At 36.3% G+C, this 9,296-nt stretch overlaps 1 protein-coding gene across 1 annotated transcript in view; it reads right to left on the reverse strand.

Annotated features, from left to right (window-relative positions):
• Positions 1–5,329, reverse strand: part of LOC148950369 (uncharacterized) — a 115,057-nt gene extending 109,728 nt beyond the window's left edge. Inside the window, exon 1 of the mRNA XM_089092353.1 lies at positions 5,209–5,329. The gene's annotated coding sequence lies outside the window, so the exon portion shown is untranslated. The remainder of the gene's footprint in view (positions 1–5,208) is intronic.
• Positions 5,330–9,296: the final 3,967 nt, after the last annotated feature.

Below are 9,296 nucleotides of genomic sequence, written 5' to 3' on the forward strand. Positions count from 1 at the left end.
GCCATGTGTTTCTACTAGTAGTCAGTGATCCAGGGACCGTTATCTTTCAAGGGGTGGCTCACATTCGCTGCAGTTGGTTTGAGGGTGGATTCTAGGGCAATCTGGGGTGCTGATAACGAATATCGGGGTGTACAAGTTCGCACGCGTGTAGAACATGATCATTTTAGCCTATAAAATCAAATTTGGCCTAAAACGACGTCATAACGCTCTTGATGTTATTTACACGGTAAAATAAACTGAAAACTTTATAAACTTGACACATTCTAAATTCTAAGAATGAATAATTTCACCTAATATTTTTAGTTTTTTCCCCAGAACCTTTATTGTTTTTGTTAATCCCTATTTAATTTTGAAAACAAGGTTTTTAATATACTTTTTCTTAGTTTTTTCGATTTTTCTGAAATTTTTGCTTACATAATTATACTTTTAATTTTTTTTAAATTCTGCTCGTTATTGCGAGTCAAAGTTTCTACCTCTTTTTAAAAAATCTTAATCCTTGAGCAACTATTTATTTTTTTCTAAATAACGTCATAGCTTTCAGAAATTAGCATACAATGACCAAGTTGTTTTTAAGGTTTTGTTTTTTTAGCTGTTAAAAAAAATGAAAACGAATAAAACTGCGCATCATTCGAACCATCAGAATGTCCTTTACACGTTGTTAATAAAAACAAAGTCGAGACTTGAATCTGTAAGAATATACAAGCGTTTGAACAAGAGAATCCCCCCCCCCAAAAATCCTCACCAAACGATATATTGCTCTTTTTTGAATCAAATCATGTATTTACATTCTATAGAACTAATATTTTTAACCAAAAAAAAAAAAAAAAAAAAAAAAAAAAAAAAAAAAAAAAAAAAAAAAAACAGATGCCTAGTTCTGCGATCGCATGCTCAAATTTCATATATTTTATATGCTTTATTTGAATTCTGCTCGTCATCACGAGCCAAATCATGTGCCTCTTTTCCAAAAAATCTTAATTCTTGAGCAACTATTTATTTTTTCTGTAGTAGCAGATACAATCTGGCTTACGTAGGCTCATTTACGAGCCTCAAGGTGACGAAGCCCTTGTGGTGCAGAGGTAACTAAGGCTGATTTAAGATACTATTTTCTTTAAATCCCAGCATAGCAGGGGCCAATGATCCAATCGGTTAGATTGGGTCAGTGACCACTGATGTAGTAGACGGTAAATGTCATGATCAGCTGAAAGTAAGGTTTAGACGACTGCATTAGCAGTTTAATATCAAAACAACTAGAAAATCAAATATCTAAAACTGAATATGAAACGGTGGCTCAAATTTCTTTTTCTTCTTCATCTTCATCTTGGGACTCGTTCTGATTCACATCGGAAAGTAGGCATTTTTGCGGGTCAGCTCCACACTTGCATGTGCTGTCACAGAAACATATTTTGGAGCATTTGCAGTGCGAGCCGCACTTCGTCTAGTCACAGTTTCAAAAAGAAAGCGATGCCTGCCCATGCGGCATCACAGAAACTGGCTCTGGCTTTAGTTCATGATCTTCAATTCTCTAGCCCATATAGGTAGCCTGAGGTAAATCAATACAGGGCTTGTGGCTTCGGATCCAAATCAGTGACTGGAAAATGCACCTTTTCAAATGAAGCAGAAACGAGATATCAGTTGGTGGTAAACGCCACAAATCCTCCAATCTTGAGTACAAAAGTGCTCGAAGATCATTCAGACTATTGAAGTTAGTCGCACTTCTGCCATACACTGTAACCACAAGCTGCTTACAGACGTTGACTGAACCATCACTTTGCGCAGATGATGGATTCTCTGCAAGGGCTCGAACTTCATCACCTAAGGACCCCAACAAAGTTCAGAAGACTTCGCAGCTCGAAAAAAGCTGACCTTTCCAATTCCATACAGAAAGCTTGCGGTGTCACATCCACTCAAGCTGTGGACAAGCGGCAAGGCGTTGCAAAATGTTACTCCTAGTTTTTGTGCTGTCATATGCATAGGTATGCAGAAGCACGGAAACTTAACCAATAGCTGCTTGAGGCTGAGTCTAGCAAGATACTGGAAGTAGTATGCAGCTAGTAAGACGATATGAGTATCGTTGGCTTGTATTATCACAACTGTGCTCTTTTCTCTTGCGGCAACCACCGTGTGGTATAATATCCGAGTGTCTGTCTCCTCATGGCAAGAGAGAAATCGTCATCAACAGAGCTTCCATGAGGCGTAACGGTAACAGCTCTATGTCGACTCTCGAAACCTCCAGCGAGATGAACCATCAGACGGATCAAAAAATTGTACTCCCAGACCTCAATAAAAACTGTCAAGAGTCGACCTTTGGCTGAGTAACTACTGAGAATTCCGTCCCAGAGTGTTGCAACTTTGCTGGAGGAAGTGAACGGGCTGGAAATATTTACTTTAGGATTTCTTCTTTCTCGACAGCGAGATACTTCTTTGAGGTTGAACGAGTAGTCATCATGGGTTCTATCGTCACTATGACCGTCATACCTGTCACCACCCAAATGGATAGACTGATAAGCTTCAGGTATGTGCCTAAGAATCCCATCGTAAACTCTTATTCCAAAATCTGCTAGCGTCTCATTATGTTCTTGTCGATAACTCCTTATGACACTCATGATATCAACTTGTACTTCAGCAGCTCACAGAGGGACGAAGTTTGTGTTGAATTTGCAAGACGCAGAGCTCGTTTAAGCAGCTCACTTTCCCCAAAATATTTTTTGTGGCTCTTTCTTTTTTCCTTTTTTGGCAACAGAGACGAAAGTATGTACTATGCCAACTTTTAATTTCGTTGATGTCCCGTCGAGATATGAGCTCAAGGCTTCGAAGCCAATGTCTCGGAACTTCAGCAGACTATTTGCTACGGCTTTTGGAGCTCTATTCCCTGTCATAAAGTTGTACACCTCTGTTCTCGTTGTCTTGAATGGGTATCCGAGCAACTCTACCAAGTCCATAACCCGATGTTTACCTTTTATTGTCAGATTTGTAAACGCAGTGGTAACTTCATGATGCTTCATTGCCTCGTCATCCATATTCAGGTTTGCTTTCAGCGTTCTGGTGGCTGTTGTGAGAAAAGGGAGAGTAGCCAGATATCGATCCCTGGCATTTTCATTCGTTGTCGCACCAAAGACACCCGAAACTCTTCGATGACCTTTGATGTCTAGATTCACGGTCGACTATAAAGCCAGATCACATGCAATGCTGCAAAACGGCATGGTTGTTTTCCTAACAACAAATTGCCACTTAAAAACTCTCTGTGAACTTCTGGCGCTTTTTCAGGCGCACGTAGCATTTCTTCTAGGTAGTTAAGTGCAGCTGCGGCGTATTTATGGTTTCTGGGTGTGAAGAAAATCGAAATCTTCTCTTTTGTGGCGTTTAAGTGTGATCCCTAGTCCGCAGCTCTTTCAGCATGAAGATAGTCGTTTCCGGTACGGATAAGATCTAAATAGTTGATCCAGAGGCTATGATTCCTTATGGTAGATCTGGGCTCGTTGTGCTTCGAGAAAAGCAGATCAATGCTGTCCAAAGCATATCCTATCTGTTTACATACTTCAGAACTAGTTGTACCAACATGGTGTACCTCACGCAAGACCACTGACACTCCCTAAAATCATTGTTGCCAGAATCCTTACCTTTAGTTAGATCAGATAAATAAACCATATCCTTTCCTTTTATGTCGTAGTTTTCAGTACTTTATGCAATAGTCAGTGATCCAAGGCTCGCTATCGTTCAAAAAAGAGAGTGGGTGGCTCACATCAGCCGCAGTTGGTTTGAGCATGGATGCCGGGGTAATCTAAGGTGCTTATAGCGAATATCGGGGTGCACATGCTCGCATTAATGTAGAACTTGACGATTTTAGCCTGTAAAGGAGAAATTAGCCTTTCATGGCTAAGTACTTTATGCAACTAAAACCCGATATGTAAGATGCTCGGCTTTTTTTTTTATTGCTGCGGAAACCAAATTCGCGCATGTGATCGCAGAACGAGGCATCTGTTGTTTTTTTTTTTTATGGTTAAAAATATTAGTTGTATACAATGTAAATAAATTATGTGATTCAAAAAAGAGCGATCTATTGTTTGGTGAAATAAAAATTATAGGTTGTGTTGAAAATATTTAAAGTAAAACGCCACTATTCAGAAAATTTTCTTTTTTTTTGGGGGGGGGGGTTCTTGTTAAAACGCTTATATATTCTTGCAGATTCTAGTCTCGACTTTGTTTTATTAATAACATATGAAGGACATTTGGAAGGTTCGAATGATGTGCAGCTTGATTCGTTTTTTTTTTAACAGCTAAAAAAAATTACAAAAAATTGGTCATTGTAGGCTAATTTCTGAAACCTATGACGCTATTTAGAAAAAATTATAGTTGCTCATGAATTAATATTTTTTGGAAAAAAGTCACAAAATTTGACTCGTAATGACGAGCAGAATTCAAATAAAGCATAAAAATATACTTATGTAGGCAAAAATTTCAGAAAAACCGAAAAAACTAAGAATAAATATATTAAAAAACCATTGTTTTCAAAATTAAATAGGGGTTAATTAAAGAAATAGAAGTTGTGGGGCAAAAATAAAAATACCAGGTGAAAGTACGTTTTCTTAGGATTCAGAATATGTCAAGTTTATAAAGTTTTAAGTTTATTTTACCATGTAAAAAAAATCAAGAGCGGTATGACGTCGTTATAGGCCAAATTTGACTTTATAGGCTAAAATGACCATTTTCTACACGCGTGCAAACTTGTGCACCCCAATATTTGTTAAAAGCGCCCCCGATTACCCTCGAATCCACCCTCAAACCAACTGCAGCTGATGTGAGCCACCCCCTCCCTTTTTTTGAACGATAGCGAGCCTTGGATCACTGACTATAGTTATAACATCTACAATAGACAACTAAATACGGTGCCATAAGGCTGGCCAAGGTTTATAAATGACAGTAATACTGCTTTTCCCCATACCTCTCAAACTCTCTAAAACAGCTTAAGCATTTTTAGCGCTTCATTTAAAACAATTTGTATCTTATACAATTTGGTTTTTATTTTAAAAGTATAAACAATAAAAAGAAAAAAACTACCTTAATAATCAAGATTACCGGAAAGGTAAAATGGTAACAAATATGTTTTTATTTATTTTTTTTTATTTTACATGGTGACTTTCAGTCACTTACTGCTAATGCCCGGGTCTCTACTTATGTTGCTATGGCAACCCTATATTAGAATCAACTTACTTTCGTTTGGTAATTCCGAATTCAATAAGCTTTTGTGCATTTTCTACATATGCATTAACACCTTATTAACTCACTATTTTCTATTGAAAAATTTTCACATTTGTAAGTTGTAAGCTTTCTTTGCTTCCATTCCTGTGAATAGCTGCTCGTCTTCGGTTAAATCTGCGCATATGATCGATATTTTCAGCTATGGAAACTCTTTGTAGCTAAGGTTCTAAGATTGAAAAACTAGAAATCTGGGAATTAGGAAAAAGAGAAAGGTTTCCTGTGCATCCACGGATGAAGTTTAGATAAATTCCCTAGGAAAATTTAATGTCTTATGACGAAAGCAGGTATATTATTTGTTTGTTGCATCCCTCCCTTACAATCATAACTGAAACAACATCTGGAAGAATGGCGAAACAAGGAAAATGATTTTGTTAGAATAAGTTTTTAGATTCAAATTTCCTAAATTTTGGTAAGCTAAGGACTTTCTTGCTTCGACTTTCTTAAATAAAGTTTGGTCTTCAGAACCCAGGTTCGAACTTTATGGATCTAAAGTCCCATAGCTTTTTTTGCTGATCCTGAGCCCCCAAGAAAAAAGTATCTAAAATCGGTGATACCAACTGCTAATCTTGACACTCGGAAAAATCAATATGGTAGAGTAGTTATTTCGCTAGTTAGATAGAAAGCAAATAATATAGAAAAGAACACTCAAACAAATATTTTATAGTCAATGCAATGCAAGTTTCCAGAATTTCCAAGACCAATAAAGTTCGTATGCCAGAGTCAAAATTTAAATCAGTGTTGTTTTCCACCTTCGTTACTTATGAAATTGTAATAATTTATTGGATTCCTAGTGTTCAAGCTGTTGGTCGACACCATCATATAGAGATTTGGAAAAGATCTAGCTAAAAATTGGCAAATAGGTCATGGTTATAAAGTGATAAATGGATTTGGGGTTCTCATTAAGGTTGGCTCTTCGATATCTTGGTAAAAGTATCTGGTAAAAAGGGGGGAGGGAGAAACCCCAAAAAGCAAGTGATCTTAACGAAAACAACACAATAAGATTCAGTACATTAGAGAAGTCCAATGTAAAGGTTTCGAGCTCCTATCTACAAAAATGTGAAATTTTCTATTCTATGCCAGAAGAAGAATCACGGATGCGTGTTTATTCGTTTTTTTCCAGGAAGGATCTGATCAAAACACTGGTCCTATAAGGCCAAAAGAGGGCTCACTCAAACATAAATTAAAAGTTCTAGTGCCCTTTTCAAGTAGCCGAAAGGATTGTGCCATGGGAAAGTGCCGTTTTCAAATATTTTGTGGTCACAAACGAAGATATTGTCCCAAGGAAGATCAATTTGCTATCGGTTGAAAATTCTGAGATAGCCAATCGATGTAAAAGTTTAAAAAATTGTAAAGGAAGTAGTTTCAAAACATTACTTCCCGATCCTAGAGAAAGTAATGCCGTATGGTGGCACTTTTGTTCATGAAAGTCCCGGAGGCCCTAAAAGATAGAAGATTAACATGATGTTTAGTTTACTCCTTGATTTAACAAAGTTTATAGAAAGGGGTAAGGGAAGGAGTAGGAATTAACGTGTCATCTCCCTTCATTCAGAATAAGCCTAAATAATGGTTCTGTGGGGTGATACTTCCCTTATTATTCAAGAAAAATGTTACTAATTTGTATTTAAAGTTTTGTTTAACTTACTGATTTGCTTCTTATATCACAACATTATGTAAACAAAAGAAATACGCAGGGATGTGTAAGTGCGCATCAGCTTTTATTCAGAAGGGGAGGTGGGTATTTTGTAGATGGAGAGGGCAGATGCTTCAAAGAGTTCAATATAACGCTCAACTATCCCCAAAATTTTGACTAAATATTCAAACTTTTGTCAAAAATTTGAATTACAGTTCGAAATTTTTGTTATTAACCAGAAAAACTGAATAAGCGAGGGAGTACCCATCCTTCTATAGTTACAGATATTTTCAATTCAACAGCAAGAAATCAGGAATTTATTGGGTTTATCTGACACAATATCATTGTAAGACATGGGTATGATTTGAAAAACGATGATAAATTAATTTTTTTTTAAGCAAGTTTTTTCGACTGAAAGTAAGGAGCAACATTAAAACTTCAAGCAAACAAAAATTATTCCATGTATAGGGGGTTGGGCTGCCTCCTCAAATCCTTGCTCCTTCCAATAAAGTTAGACTTTTTGTCAAAATTCTGTAAGAACAACTATTGAAACACAAGGAGAACTGGAACTAGCCTGAAAAACCGAAACAAACGCTTCTTAATTGGAATAAGAAGCTTTTTTCAAGCACAAAAAGCTGAAGTGTAAATAGCGAGGACTTGAGGAGGTGTGCCTCCTCAATGTCGTGTATGAGCCGTATATGAGCCTCCCTCATGCACGGCATAATTCCTACTCGACTTAAGTTTGAATATTGCTCCTTACGTTCAGTTGAAAACAATTATTGTTTTATTTAATTTGATATTTTTTGTGACTAATTCCTTTTGATTTAATTTAATTTAATATTTAATTTGGTTTTATTTCATTTTGTGTAAATGCTTAATAATTTCAGATCCCAAGGCCATTTAATAAATCAATAGCATCTTGCTATTTACGAAACCCTGGAAATCTCAATAAGTAGATAGGTCTATTTATTGTTATATAACTTAGTTCTTTCATAACGTTTTAGGTCACTTCTAAACCCTTTATATCATTTATAAACAAAATAGATCGCTCATAAGCACTTTTGATGTTTTATAACGCTTTAGGTCACTTCTAAACACTTTATATAACTTAAACGCTTTAGATCAATCATAAGCATATCATAAGCTTTTTCATAAGCTTTTTATAGCGCCTTTGGGTCACATCTAAACCCTTTATTTTACTTATAAACGGTCTAGATAGCTCAAAAGCTTTTTAGGTATTTTAAAACTTTTTAGGCCACTTATAAACCCTTTATATCACCAATAAACGCTTTAGATCGCTCATAATCGCTTTATGTCTTTTATAACGCTTTAACCCATTTATAAACCCTCTATGTCAGTTATAAATGCTTTAGATCGCTCTTAAGCACTTAATGTCTCTTATGACGCTTTAGGTCACTTATAAACCCTTTATATCCCTTATTAACGCTTTAGATCTTTCATAAGCTTTTGAGATGTTCTATACATCTTTAGGCCATTTCTAAACCCTTTATATAACTTATAAACTCTTTAGATTGTTCATAAGCAATTTAGGTCTTTTATATCGCTTTAGGTCACTTCTAAACGCTTTACATCACTTATAAACGATTTAGACCGCTCATAAGCACTGAAGTGTTTTTAAAACGCTCTAGGTCACTTCCAAACCCTTTATATCACTTATAAACGCCTTAGATCGCTCATAAGCATTTTAGGTCTTTTATATAACGCTTAAGGTCACTTTAAAACCCTTTATATCCCTTCTAAACGCTTTAGATCATCCATGAGCTTTTTAAGTGTTTTATACCACTTTAGGTCATTTCTGAACCCTTTTTATCATAGGCTGCGTAATCGTGCTGCCTAAGTAAAGAGAGATGTTGGTACAATCTATTTATTTTTATTTTTTTGGCTCTAGACCAGGGCACTTATCGAAGTAGTTGTCGTAGAAACTTCAAAAAGGGCTCATTCAATTGGAAATTGGAGTGGTTAGAGCTCTTTTTAATAGTCGAAAGTGATTGGAAAGCAACTAACACCCCTTCCACGCCCACTATTTTCCCAAACACATCTAATCAAAAATTTTGAAATAGTCATTTTGTTTAGCGTAGTTGATTTCTGATAGAAATTATGTTTTTCAGGAGGACACTCCCCCACAGCCCTCAGGGCAAGGGTTGTAAGTTATGCCCTGGGGGCATATAAGATTTTTGTAGAAAGCGTCGTTGTAGAAACTTAAAAAAAGGTTCATTCGATTGGAAATTCAAAGGGCTAGTGCCCTTTTTAATAGTCGAAAGTGATTGAAGGGCAACTAACCCCCCTCTCACGCCCACCTTTCCCCCAAAAATATCCAATCAAAATTTTGAGATAGCCATTTTTCAACGTTGTTGAAAGTTCTCGAAATTGTGTCAGTAGAAAGGGGGTG

The sequence above is a fragment of the Artemia sp. Qi Xiang Cuo genome, chromosome 7 (genome assembly GCF_049724085.1).
Source record: "Artemia sp. Qi Xiang Cuo chromosome 7, ASM4972408v1, whole genome shotgun sequence".
NCBI classification, from domain to species: Eukaryota; Metazoa; Arthropoda; class Branchiopoda; order Anostraca; family Artemiidae; genus Artemia; species Artemia sp. Qi Xiang Cuo.